We start from the raw sequence: 14,882 nt of genomic DNA, 5'->3' as shown, positions 1-14,882 counted from the left end.
CTCCCAGCCTTCATGACGTGAGCACAGCCCATGTGCTCTCCATCTGAACTTCCTGCCACCATGCCCTGGGATCCATGGTCCCCAGCCCCACACTGACTGAGCCCGATACCATAGGAAAATAAATCTTCTTTCTTCTCAGGTGCCTGGTCAATCTGTAGATTACAGCTGCACCCGTGCTGGCGGACCAGTGAGCACCACAGGAGGTGGGTGTCACTTTAAAGTTCTCCCTTGTGCTTCTAGGTCCCAAAATACAAACAGAAACATCATCCCATCAGGCATCAACATTCCTTCCGAGGATCTTGGTATATCCACTTCCGTATTTTTAGTTAAGTGAGTAGACCAAAAACTGCGCAGAGTTCAGAGGCTTAGTCCAAATTTCCTCATTCTAATGTCAGGTGTGTTTAAGGTAATTTCAAAGACTTTTTTTTTTTTTTTTGGGTGGGTCTGGGGATGGAACCCAGGGGCATTCAACCTCTGAGCTATACCCCCTGCCCTGTTTTTTATTCTTTATTATTATTATTATTATTATTATTATTAGTAGTAGTAGTATTAGTGTGTGTATGTGTGTGTGTGTGTGTGTGTGTGTGTGTGTGTGTGTGTGTTTTATGGTACTGGGGTTCCTGTAAACCCTTCTACCTCTGGGCTACACTCCCAGACCTATTTTATACTTATTTTTATTTGGAAACAGGGTCTCTTAAGCTAGGGAGGCTGGCTTTGAACCTGTGCGATCCTCCTGTCTCCGCCTCCCAAGCCCAGGGATTATAAGCATGCACCACCACGCCCGGCTATTCTTAATTTTGAAACCGGGTCTCACGGAGTTGCAGAGGGCCTCACTAAGTAGCTGAGACTATCCATGAACCGCGATCCTTCTATCTCAGCTTCCCAAATGCTGGGATTCCAAGTATGTGCCACCACCCCTGGCTTCAAAGACCTTTTCAGCTTTTGCAACAACTGCTCAAGAAGTCAGAGAAGGCTTTACAAACAAGGGGAGAGACAACAAGAGGAGAGACATGAGGTACCAGAAATGGGCCAGAACTAGCCCAAGACCCCCTCAAGAGGGAGCCATTCCTTTTTACATTTGCTCTCGTAATCGAAAGCAATGTCAAAGTGCACCCCACTTGACCTTCCACCTCCAGCTGTTTTTCATCATTCCTTTGTGTTGCAAAATTGTCAATAATGACTCTGTTCTTCATTTATTATAATTTATTAAATGTGGTCACAAGGAACTGAATGCCAGGAAGATCACACCCATGGAACAAGAAACAAGATAACATCCAACCTGAAGACATCACAAAAGGACACAACAGCGAATTCACTCTGGTGGTACAGGCTGTTGAGAACACAGCGCTGCGGAGTTGGAAGTTATACGTGACAGCTAAGTTACAGGCGGGTGTATGGGGGAAGGGTAATAAGACATTAATTATCTTTTTTCTTAAGCTTTTCTGTCATTAGATATTGAGATTTATGTTGTGTATTTATATTCTTCTTGTAATAAAATTCTAAAAGGTCTAGAACCTAAACATTACACTCTAGTAGGAAAAAAGTAGATATGAACAAAAATTGACTAATTTTTGCTTTAGCTGACTTCTACAAGAAACCAAATCTTATCACCACTATATTTAACACTTCCAGAAATACTCTCAAAACAAATGGATGAGAGTTATAAAAATTGGAAAAAAGAAAAAAAAAGACTGATTTTAATTTAATATGAATAAAATCCCAGAGAACATCACAAAGAATATTTCCTATGTTTTAAAAGTTTAAAAGATCTTTCTAAGTATAACATAATAACATAAAACTTAGAATCTATAATGTAGAAAAACATTGGTAAATTTGAATATAAAGAAATAAAAAATTATGCATTAAAACACCACAAAGTTAAGAGATAACAGACTCTGAAAAAAATACTTGCAATAAGAGACTACTTCCTATAATTTTGTAAAGAGTTCCTAGGAATCAGAATGTCAAGCTGGGCGTGGTGGCGCACACTTGTAATACCAGTTCTTGGGAGGCTGAGACAGGAGGACCACAGGCTCATAGCTGGCTTTAGCTACTTAGTGAGGCCTTCTGCAACTTAGTGACACACTGTTTCAAAAGAAAGAATAAAAAATAGGGCTTGGGGTATAGTTTGGAGATAGAATGCCCCTGGGTTCAATCCCCAGTACCACAAAGGATGCTTCACTTCACTCATGAGGACAGAAATGAAACTTAAAATCCTGCAGAGACATTTTCTCGCCTCTCAGACCAACAAAAAAAAACAACCCAGACACACCTTGCAGGCGAGGCGCTGGTGAACTAAGCAGTGCACAGCTTGGACCACTCTCAGATCAGCAGAAATGAATGAACGTGTCCCCTTTGATGCATCCTGGACAGCACTGAGTATAAATCAGAGATGTAAAGGAGCCAGTTCGTTACGGCTTAGAAGAGACAAACGCACATCTTTTAACTCTACTCTATTGACTGCTGCCATGTTTGTGGCTTCCCATCACAATGGTGAGCGGTTCACACCACAGAAATTGCCAAATGTTACCAATCGGCTCCACACACCCAGGAAGGTGGCCGTTAGATGTTACAAGCACATCAGCACTTAATACTTTTTGAAATCTCTTCCAATTTGACATGACCAGGTACTTTACTGCTTTAATTTGCAATTTAAAAAATATGCTTGAAGCTGAATAATTTTTAGATTATCTGGAATTTTTAGGTTATTATCGTATTGCCCTCAATGCAATGATAGATTATTCTTCAACTGGAGTTTTAGTTCCATAATACACTGACTTGTAAAAACTGGTCTATCTTAATACCTTAAAGAATTAACCCACCCAGGCATGGTGGTGCATGCTTGTAATCACAGTACTTGGAAGGCTGAAACAGTAGGATCGCAGGTTCAGGGACAGCCTCAGAAACTTAGTGAGGCTCTCAGCAACTTAGAAAGTCTGTATTTCTATTTAAAAATATAACTGGGCTGAGGGTATACCTTGGAGGTAGAATGCTTCTGGGTACAATCTCTAGTGCCACCAAAATAATAAATAAATAAATAAATAAATAAATAAATAAATAAGCAAGCAAACTCTGTTGAAATTGCAGTGAAATTTGAAGTAGCACAAGACCCTCAGCAGTAGCTAAGAGATGCTGGCACCATGCTCTTGGCCTTCCCAGACTCCTGAACCTGGCAGGAGGAATCTCTACTCTTTACAAATAACCTGGTCTTAGGCATTCTGTTATAGCAACAGAAAGTGGACTGTGAGGGCAACCAATTGCACATGTGTTGGGTATAACGGAGAGAGGGCAGGCAGGGATGACTCTGGAGGGTTTTCTTTGGGTGCACTTGACTTAGGGAAGTATCCCTGACTGATAATGGTGAGACAGAGATGGGCTGAGTGTGTGTGTGTGTGTGTGTGTGTGTGTGTGTGTGTGTGTGTGAGACGAGGCACAGGACACACATATGCCCACTGGGTCACACCTATTGCCACTGCAGCGCCTGGCACATAAGAGTGGTTCAACATACACTACATTTTAACATGCAAGAGGAGAAAAGAGGCAGCTACCATGGGCGCTCCATGCAAACCTGCATCTGCTGATAGGCTGTATTATAAGAGGGAGTGGCATTGGGTGCTAAGATTAAAAGGATTAAAAGACGGGGTTATAGTCTATCAAGTCACATTTTAGTTAAAAAAAATTAAAGCTTATACAGACATGAAATAATTTGAAAGATTTAGAAGGCAATGTATAAGCAAGTAAAAAAGACACAATCCACTCCAGGTAATAATTATCTAGAGAAAAACACCAGCAATAATTATAGTTCCAGGCTTGATTACTTACTCTGTGACTTCCCCAGACTCATATTATTGTCTTGGTTCTGGTCACTTTTCTTAATCTCCTAGGATTTTGCTAAGAGTGGTCAGTAGAGAATGCTATTACAGCTGAGATTTACTGCCACCAACGTTCACTGTTTTTCTTGTTGAACTTAATAATTCTCTTTTATACATTTGATGACTCTTCTACAAGTCCCAACCAAGAGGTGTGCTAATTTAAAAAAAAAAAGGACATGTTTCACACTGTATGGTGTGTCAAAGAGGAGCTTACCTTACTACACAAGTTTCTTTTTTTCCTACAAAAGAAAATGAGTCTAGAAATGTTCAGCTGAATATTGATACAATTTCATGGCATTTCTATTTTGCAATATGAAACACAGAGCTGTTTTTAGGGGGCCAATGTTTTCTCCATTAGAAAACTGGGGCATATTGCACAGCTGTTTTTATTTAAAGCTCTACTTGTCATGAAACCGAGTAGGCTTTAGTTAAAATTCTTTTATTACATGAGTTTAGGGGCAGAGAATAAAGCAGTATTTCCTAGAGGCCGCATGACATTGCAGCTGGTTGAACCCCCACCTGTTCCATTCCATCCTGGCTGCTTTCCTGAAAGATGAGTGAACAATGTCACAAGAGATAAAAATCAAATTTCCTATTAAATTCCCACCAAATCGCATTTACTGACATCAATTCTACTCTGGGACACTCATCAGTCAATCATAAAAGGGAAAAAAGTAGTTAAATTGTGCTTTACAAATCTCATTGAATAAGGACCAGTACCATCACAAGTTCCAGGCTTGAATACTTATTTTGTAATTTCCCCAGGCATCTAAAATTTTTAATATAAAAGGCAAGTTTGAGCCGGGCATGGTGGCACACACTTATAATCCCAGCATTCAGGAGGCTAAGTCAGGAGGATATCGGTTTGAGGACAGCCTCAGCAACTTAATGAGAACCTCTGCAACTCAGTGAGACCCTGTTTCAAAATAAAGAATTAAAGGCCGGGCGTGGTGGCGCACGCTTGTAATCCCTGCGCTTGGGAGGCTGAGACAGGAGGATCACACAGGTTCGAAGCCAGCCTCAGCTACTTAGTGAGGCTCTCAGCATCTTAGTGAGACCCTGTTTCCAAATAAAATATAAAAAAAGGTCTGGGAGTGTAGCCTGGAGGTAGAAAGCCCCTGGGTTCCACCCCCAGTACCCCAGAAAGGAAGGAAGGAAGGAAGGAAGGAAAAGAATAAAAAAAAAAGGCCTGGGGTGTAACTTGGAAATAGAATGCCCCTGGGTTCCATCTCCAGTAACACACACACACACACACACACACACACACACACACACACACACACACACACAGAGGCAAGTTTGACCTTTCCATTGCATTTCAGGAGACTAGGTATCCGTAATACCTTTTTCTATTGAAGATCACTCTGAAGCTTCAAGGCATACCCTTGGTTGTTCATTCTTCTGCCATCTAGCTACTACTTTAATATGATGCTCAGGCTGGGGTTGGGGTGAAGCTCAGTGGTCCAGTGCCTGCCTAGCATGCTCAAAGCCCTGGGCTTAATCCTCAGCACTGCAATAACAACAACAACAACAACAACAACAACAACAACAACAACAACAACGGCAGTTCATGATACTATCTACCTGCTTTTTATAGTGGCCCTTGATATCTGGTGACAAATGGCCACCTGTTCCCACTTCTTAAATTCTATGTGTCTCGCAGTCAAAAGTATTTCGTCTTGTCCTTCAAGTTCCAGCCATTAGAGGGCAAGGCTGCTGCAGCTAACAGATTCTGGGACTTGTTGTGAGAGAGTCTGAGCGAAGCGAGTATTTTTCCAATTACACACTATCTAATTCAATTTACATTTATTAGAAAAACTGCCAGCTATTTCATGTTAATATTGACACTTTCATAAGTACTTGCAATTAGAATTCAAGCTGAGATTCCGATAAATCTCTTAGATGTTTTACACTCACTTTTTCTGTCTTCAGACTTTGAAAAATATTTTTTAAGAACACGTTTGGAGGTCATTCAGCCTTTGGGGGATTTATACTGTGTATTTAAAACAGTTGGGCGGAGGAAAAAATATCACAAATGGCAAAGCAAATTGGGGACAACTGGAGCAGAGTGCCAACTTCTGCAGAAGAGTGTTGGGTATAAAATTCAAAATTTAACACTAATAAATGGAACCATTCGTTTTTCACTTTGTGTCTAACTTGATCCCATTGCTTCTTTGCATGGCAAGCTCCTTTGTCTGCATTTAAAGTTTAGTTCTATTCACTCGGATCATTTTATTTAGCATTTATATGTCTTCATAAGAATTGACCCGCATATCAAGAATGTCCGCCTGTCTCCTTGAAGAGACAATGGATTCCCAATGTCTTGTCAACCTAAGTAAAAGGATTTCCAGAGGCAAAAAGACTATTCATCTATTTTATTGCCTACACCATGGCTTCCTAAAGTGAGGTCTTAAATGCAGTGTAATATAGATTTGGCTTCTGAATAATAAGTATTCTCTTCGATTTTTACAGGACTGCCTGACTGAAGATATATGCAGAGTACTTCTACACATAGAACAGTGGTTGCACTCATAACGAAGCTTCTTCAATGATATTTTGCATATGCCAATTAAAAACCTAGCAACTAGTTCCTTTTCTAAGGGGAATGCAAACACTGCTTCTTCCAAATGGGTAGAGGAGAGGTAAGCTACTGTGAGATATTGGAGGGTACTCTCCCTTCACAGTGAAAACAGCTCCTGCTACTTGAGCCAAGAATGCATGGATAGTTAACCTCCCACTAGTTTTCAGTCTTCAGTACACATTGGCATCACTTCTGGAGATTGTAAAAGATCCCAAAGTCAGGCGTACCCAGACCAACTGCAGCAGAATTTGCCCAAGTGGGGCGCAGGCATCTGCGGTGTGTAAAACCTCCCAGGTGCCTGGAGCAGCACCTTGGCTGCTCACCACCGCCTTCGCCTCGGCCAATGGGAGCCACGTGCCCCGACAGGGGTGCAGTGCCGAGTCCCAGTGGCGTGGACACAGCTGCAGCTGGCCTCTCTGACTCACAGCGAGGGGCAGGGCCCAGAACAGATGAGTCAGCTGACAGGTGGCCAGCGGGATGCACCTGGCAGCCCTTGTGGCTGATGGGCCCGATGGGACCTTAGTGGGAAGAAGCCGGTCAGGGCAACCTGCGTTGGAGGCCACTGGAGCTGCGCTGTTTTCTCCTGCAGGGACAGCTGGAGAAACACTTGACCATCCCCCAGCTCCTCGCCTCGCTAACCTCGGCTCCAGCCAAATGGGCGGCTCACTGGAGCAGCCAGCAGCTCTCAGGCTTCTGCACGTTTTCTGAAGTATCTTTTCATGGGAAGCAGTCCCCAGCCCCTCCCTTGGCCCTTCTGAGCTGTACCTCTGCCGTGTGGGCACCCGACCTACAGACTTAGCTGCCTCTCCTCCTCCGGGAAGCCGAGGAGGCATGTGCTGCCCAGGGCCACACCGGGGATGCTCTCTCTTTGCGGGCGTGAGCTGTTGCAGTCCGGGGCTTCTGGTGCTAACCAGGGAGCAGCAGCTGCGAGGGCAGCAATGCCTCTGGCACTTCTGGGTAACGCTCTCTCCGTGCCGCCCCGCCCCACCTGAACCGCTCCTAGCCCACGGCTAGTGGTCTGCAAATACTGGTTTCTTGGTTACTCTCACATTTTGCACTAGTCTCTGATTAACTGGTCTGTCCATATCTACTTGGTGCCCTTCTCTGCTCTGTATGTTTTAACCAAAATGACGCCCCCATGTAAAAATTTCAGGATCCCATGTAATCATGCCTCCTTTGATTTCAATCTTTTAGTGCCCCCCCCCCAGGGTTCTTGGAAGGGGCCTGGGAGGCTCTATGGGGTCTCACCCCTACCTTGCCACCTTACTGGATTAGTTCTTTTCTTCTTCCTCGATTTCTCCTGCTCCAGCCTCCCTGGCTCCTCCCCACATTCATTCCCTCCTGCCCGGGGCCTTTGCATATGCTCTTCCCTATGCCTGGATACTTTTTTCTTCTCTTTCCTTCGAGTTCAACCATCTACTTTTTGCTTCTACACTTCCAAAGCATTCCATTCCGCGCCTGAAAAGTGCCATGCATCACATCTGCATCCTGAAATGTGACGCAGTTGCCATTTTACATGTGTTCGTGTGCTTTGGGGATTAATGCCTGTCTCCCTGGTGGGACTGCGAGCTCCAAGAGGACAGACACGGTGTCTATGTCTGCTCAATAATTTAATTCCAGTCCCTATGATAGTTCTCATCACACAGAAAATATCGTTAGTGTTGAGTATGAATGCTGAATGGACAGGTGGCTGGCTGGCTGGTCATAGGAGGATGGATGAGAAAATGTATATGACTTGTTGCTTGGCTTTGTAGACCAGGGACAGAGAGCCATGGTTTGGCACCTCTGTGCGGCAGCTTGGTACGGTGGAGAGCGGATGTGAGCTCCCCACCTGTGAGTGCGTCAGGCCAAGTTTTGTGAGGCCTGTCATGGCCAGACCCTCTTTGCAGCTCCTCCGTCCATAGCTGAGGAAGTCGTCCTCGATGGCATTGCAAGAGGCAAAAATAACTGATCCCAAAGATGCCCACAGCCTCATCACTAGGCTTTGAAGACAGAGGAAGGGGGCGACAGTCTCAGCCATGGGGGTAGCCTCTAGGAAATGAGAAAGGCCCTCAGCTGAGGGTCAGCAAAAAAGCAGACTCTCAGTCCCACAACCAGAGGAAACGGATTCTGTCAACAGCGGGGTAAGCAAGGGCAGGGATCCTCCCAGAGGCTGGAGCGCAGCCACCAACACTGCCTTTTAGCCAGGAGAAACCCATGTCAGATTTCCGACCTACTGAGGGTAAGTAATGGACCTCGGTCGGGTAAGCCACTAGTCGTACGGTCCAATGTCACAGCTGCAATGAGAACTAACAAGGCACTTTCCATCCAGTCGGCTACATCCTATCCATCCATCGCCTTGACCACAGCAGGGAGGAGACGCGTCTCTGTGGCAGCCAAACTCGCCCTGTGGGGTGCTGGACAAGGTGACCTACTGCGCAAACTGGAGTCATGCTCAGGAACTTGGATGTGAGCTACAGAGACACACCAGTGGCAGGGGGCAGTGAGGAAATCGCTGGGAGGCCCGGGCGCCCATAGAACCTGCTGCCAAAACTGGTGCCAGTTCTAAGGGACTTGGCTTCCCACCTCCTAGGTCAGTGGTGCTGATCTCTTCCCTGGTCTTTGCTGGTAGTCACAGCCCTGTCCCCATCACCATGTACATCCTTACAATGGCCCTCACACTTCATCCCTGGCCTCTGTTGCCTGGGCAACCAATGAATCCTGATGCATCTTCTCCTAATTTGTGTTTGATCTTCACCCCTACTTGGTCTCCCTGAGCCCACCTTGCTGGTCTATAAGGAGGGGTGGAGAGTGGGGGCTAAGAGAACCTGGGGTGTTGAAGGAATTGAAGGATGAATGCTCAGATGTGAGGAGAGGCAGGCTAACTTGCAGCCCCATCTACAGCTGATGCTCTTTGGTGACAGCGCAGGAGATGGCTGGTAGCGTTCTTTTCTTCTCGTTGCCCTCTCCTTTTTCCCACAATTCCTTGGTTGTTCCCTGCTTTCTCTCCTCCCTCTCCCCCACTGTGTTCAGCTTCCTTTGTTTGCCAGAAGCTCCAAGGGATACCCCATGCCGTGCTGGTTCTCAAAAGTGGCCTTTGGTGCTAAAAACACCTGTGATAAATGGACTTCTAAGGCCATCTGTGAAGTAGGGGCTCCTGTGTCCCCCAGGCCGCTGGATGCTCTTATTCTCAAGGGATCCAATTCCTTGGTGGGGGTGGGCATGCTGCTTATATGACTTTACAACCCATGCCTATGTGAGCGCCAAGCAAATAAACACGGGACAAATGTCTGCCAGCAGGCTGGGATCAAAACACATGTCCAGCTGTTGAGAACACAAGGAGAGGTGGTTTCCTTAGAAACGTGTTACTGGAGAAGGGGTCTTGTGAGGCCAGTTGAGCCCCACAAACCCTGAGGGCGCAGCCTGGGTGTCCTGAGCCCTGTGAAGAGCTTATTGAGCAGATCTTCCACCTAAGAGCCAAAGGGCCAAGTTTAGGTTAGAGAGGACGGCTAAGAGCGCCAAGGCGGCGAACACATCCATGCTGAAATGTGTTCTGGAGGGTTTGAGCGTCCACCACACTGCTGTGTAGGATGTTCAACAGACTCCCCAAGAGTCCTGTGATGCAGGCAAGGGAAGCAACATGGCCCCACTGTACATATGAGATGAGTGGCTCCCAGGGGCCAAGTTTCAATCCAAGTCAGGCAGCTAGGGCAGCTGAGAAGGGAGTACAAAGATGCTGAGGCTTGGACCCCATCTCAGCCTGCCATTAGAAGCCAAATTTGAACTAGCTGGAGATCAAGCACGCCACTTTTTTCTTTTAAACCTCTGAAGACTCTGGAAACATAGATATCTGTTGAAACACGTCAAAAGCACACAATCCAAGGCCCTTATTGGTCTTCTTTCTTTATGGAAAATGATGCATTAGGAATGAAGGCAAAGCCTGAGGTTTCATTCATAGGACAGCCTCTGCTGGTCAGGACCGAGTGGAAATTTCCACACGCCAGTGCTTTGCATGTATGTTTCCAGAGCTAAAGGATGTCCAGGGTCCAAAACGTTCAAGCAGATTAAAATGCATAAGCTTTCTGAAAAACGTTTGCTGACTCTGGCCAATTTTCAGGTTTCTTCAGAATCTAATGGGGCCAACATGATTCACTGAATTCTTTATGAATTAAGAAGCTGTAAATTACGCATCTTTTCTTTGAAACATGCATTACTTTCCATGCTTACGGCCAAGCTGAATGAAGAGTACCACAGAGGCAGTTTTCTCCCTGGGAAAATGTTCTCCATCTTTCCCTGCTTTTCAAGTCGAGGATCCCTTGATAAGGAGCAGTCGTGGCAGGGGAAGTCATGCAACTTGATGTTTTTTGGAACTCGGCAGCTCAAAGTGGTATCTGTGTAAAATATTTCACCATGGAAGGTACGTGTGTGTGTGTGTGTGTGTGTGTGTGTGTGTGTGTGTGTGTGTTATTGGGGATTTAACTCAGGGGCATTCTACATCTGAGCTGAACCCTAGCACTATTTTATTTTTTTATTTTGAAACAAGGTCTCACTAGGTTGCTGGGGGCCTCACTAAGTTGCTGAGGCTGGCCACAAACTTGGGTTTCTCCTGTCTCAGCCTCTCAAGTACTGGGATTGCAAGTGTGCACCACAACATCCAGCTACTGAGGAAGTTTTAAGGCCAACTTTTAGGCCAAAAGCAAGCATCAGTCACACACATGCAATTAGCAGAGAAAAAAAATATGACAGTTTGAGAAACCCATTCTTACAGAAGCTTGGAGATCAGAGAAGGCAGGGGCTGGGAAGAATGGCAGAGTTGCCCTCCCCTGGAAATCATAACAGTTGCTTTACACTCCAAATCATTCCTGCTCACTAAAGACTCTCTGCGTCCTAGGGATTCTCTGCCCATGAAGTACAACAGCGCACACTCAAGCATGGAGAGGTTCACCTGCTGGGATGTGTTCCAGCGTGCTGGGCTCGGATGGCTCTCAACCCGAAAATAAGAAGGCGGTCACCCTGTACCAACGGGACAAGACTCTGGCTCTGAACAAGAGAGAATGAGCCCACGGCTACAGCTTTTCTTCCCTCTGTGGCTGTGCTCAGCTAATTGATTTAAAAATAATTCTCCAGAAAATGGCAATGAAGAATGGCTTTGACAGAATATAGAAAGATTAGGTGGTGCACACTCGTAATCCCAGTACCTGGGAGGCTGAGACAGGAGGATCCAGGTTCGTGGACAGCCTCAGCTACTTAGTGAGGCCCTTTGCAACTCAGTAAGACCCTGTTTCAAAACAAAGAATAAAAAAAAAAATAAAGCTGGGGGTGCAGCTTGGAGGTAGAATGCCCCTGGGTTCCATCCTCAGTACTGAAAAAAAAAAAAAAAAAAAAAAAAAAGAATATAGAAAGTTTAAGAAAACTTAAAACTTTCTAGAAAATATGGCGAACAGCTCTGTGATGCTTGAATATTTGAAAATGAGTTGTTTTCATAGCAGTGTCTTTGTAAAGAGGTGCGGATGACATAACATTAAAGGATTTTGCTTGAAGAGCATGAACCTGGGCCTAGTCCTCTTCTCCTTGGACCACACAGGACATGAAACACAGGTCCACGGCGCCCAGGAGCCCAGCTTCTACTGGTGCAAGGCCCGGGACCCGGCCCAGTTCAGCCCTGTGAGGTGACAGTCTCCATCACCTACGAGGGCTCTGCAAAGCCTAGATCCCTTTACCTTTCATATATTCTTCCAAACCACTGGGCTTGAAGAGATACTATCCCTCCCACTCCAACACACTCTGAGAGGAGGCCTCAGCTGTATGCTAAGCAGCTTGGCAGGCTCAGGGCCAAGGAAAGACTGCCGGCTTTTGGCAACTGGATAAAGCAAGAGTCCTGGAGCCCTGAGATCGGGAATAGTACAGTAAATCAGAGGCCCTGCCTCGGGCCAGTACCCGTGCCTGTGTGCCCCTGTGGAGTGCAGGGGCGGGGATGGGGATGGGTGGGTCAGAGCCCCTGAGGGTGGCCAGCACAGCCAGGGCTGGCGCTCCCCGTCAGCCCTCACCCCAGGCGAGGCCTTGCTGAGGGGACAGTGTCTCCTCACAGCTGCCTACACCCCGCAGCGCCACAAACAACACCTTCCTTTCAGCCGTACCACCAGTACCCCCAGGCTTGCCAAAATGAGGCCAGGCTCTGACAGGGGCAATTTTATATTTCAAGGGTCTAAAGGGACGGACCAAGAAGATGGAATAAAAAGTTTCAGCTATTAAAAAAAAAGAAAAGAAAAGCAATAGGCCATCTTCCAAATAAACAAACCATCCTTTGAACAAGGAAATAGCCTTCTAACTGGGTCAGGCCAGGCCAGACCATGGAGCAGTCAGGCCCACCTCAGCCCTAGCCTGAGTTTCTGAGTTCCCATTTGGCTGCTTTGGGGAGCCCAGTGCTTCCTTCTGGGGCCTTGCCAAAATCAAAAAATGGTCTGATGAGATCATCTGCCATGGACACAGTGCTCACACCTGGAAAAGGGGCGCCTTTAAGACTCTACAGGTAGAATTCCAGGAGGGAATTTCTTAGAATCTCTTAAGTCACATGACCAAGGCATGTATTAGCTCTTCTAAAACAAGACTTGACCCCACTACCAACTTCCAACACTTCATGAGTTTTTAAAAATAATCTAAACCATAGTTTTTTTCTCTCTCTCATGAATGATTTCCAGGATAGCAAACAAGGTTGACATTGTGAAAGAACCTAGAAGAATCCTCTTGACTCTTATAACATTATCCGAAGAACAGGATTCAGAAGATTTGCGTTATCTTTGGGTTCTCAGCATTTTCTGATAACATGGGATTCCAACTTTCTTAGTATAGAACTGAGTCAGAAATTCCAAGTATTATTTTGATTAAATAAAATGTATTTTGTTTTTAAAAGAACATATAAATATGTTAATCAAGATACTATACAAGCAGTAAAGATAATCAGAAGGCATTATTTCTCTAGTAAGTGGTTCTATCCTCTGAATACATCCTTGTTACTAAGTTAAAAAAATTAATAGCAATATTCATAATGTTTAAAGACAAGGATTAGGGCTTTTGGCATCAAAATCTAAGAGAAAGAAAGAAAAAGAGAAAGGAAGAAAAGGTAAAAAGTTTTAAAATATACCATCAAAATATTTCATTGAAGCTTTAGGTAGCTGAATAAATACAGGTTTTGTAGCATTTCATATTCTTTATCCAAAGTGCTTGGGACCAGAACTATTTTCAATTTTAAATGTTTTTTGGATATTTTGCGTATACACAATTAGATATCTTGGGGTAATGAGGTCTAAGTCTAAACATGAATTATGCTTCATATATACCTTATACACACACCCTGAAGGTCATTTTACACTGTATTTTTAGTGAGTCTGCATTCTGACTGAGACCTGTCCTGTGAGGTCAAGTGTTATGTCCTGTCCATGTTCAGAAAGCTTCATTAGATAACAGACTTTATTTATTTACACATTTAAAAAATATGATTTTATGCTTTAAAAATACCCATTTTATTCCCAGAGCTAATATATTGCTTTTAAAAATTATTTTTGAAATAGTGGACAGAAAATTGACAATAGTTTCAGGCAACTGCACTTATATATGGAAGGAAGAGGGTGTTAAACAAAAGCTGAAGAGTAAACAAAGGATTTAAAACTTTTAGAAATTTGTTATCCTAAATTATATTCAGAGCAAGTTGATAGAAAACCATATTCCAAAACCAAAAAGTGGTAGAAAACCAGAGCTTCAGGTTGGGGAGCATTTTGGACTTCAGGTTAGGGGTGGCCCAACTTGGGTCTGGTCTGGTCTGGGACGTGTCCTGCCTGGGTGGCAACATTGGGGAACGCGCCACTTCTCTGTAGCTCAGTTTTCTCAACTCTGCTCACAGATCTTAGGGGATGCTGAGGCGATATCCACACATGGGCCCAGGACCCACATACCTGCCTTTATTATGTTTTACAGAGTGGAAGGAGGACAAGGCAGTCTGGGCACTGCTTGCACTGTGACTGACGCGCCTCCTCCTTTGTGTCCAGGTGTGCTGCTTCCCCGGTGCCTTCTTCTCCTTGTCCTGCCTGTACAGGACCGCACTGATGGGAGGGACACCAACAGGCTCTCTTAGGCCAGGATTTCCATCTCCTGAACATGGGCTCTCAGCTACTCAGGAAGCCAACATAGGTCACAGGGGGATCAGAAATGTACCTTTGATTCTGGTGCTGGAAGAAAGACATATAACCCTGTCCTAGAGTTGTGTTAACAATTTCTGCGTGTTTGTTAACAATGAATAGAGTAAAAACTAACATCTGTTACTGAGCCCAGAGTCCCAAAATAGGTTCAGAAAGCAGACGATTATCACCAGGATGGTATGTTCTGCTGTGCTGAGGTGGAAAGAACCTTGAAGTAAGAGAACCCTGGAGGAGCCACACGGCAGTGTCCCTTGTGGG

General features: G+C 44.9%; 1 protein-coding gene across 1 annotated transcript in view; it reads right to left on the bottom strand.

Annotated features, from left to right (window-relative positions):
- The window catches only part of UST (uronyl 2-sulfotransferase), a gene marked incomplete at both ends in the record, with an annotated part of 307,272 nt that overhangs the window by 84,441 nt on the left and 207,949 nt on the right, over positions 1-14,882 (bottom strand). The gene's annotated exons all lie outside the window — the stretch shown is intronic.

This window comes from Muscardinus avellanarius (genome assembly GCF_963383645.1).
Source record: "Muscardinus avellanarius genome assembly, chromosome: 8".
NCBI lineage: Eukaryota > Metazoa > Chordata > Mammalia > Rodentia > Gliridae > Muscardinus > Muscardinus avellanarius.
The sequence above is the reverse complement of the archived record's forward strand: the minus strand, read 5'-3'. Positions and strand labels throughout refer to the sequence as shown.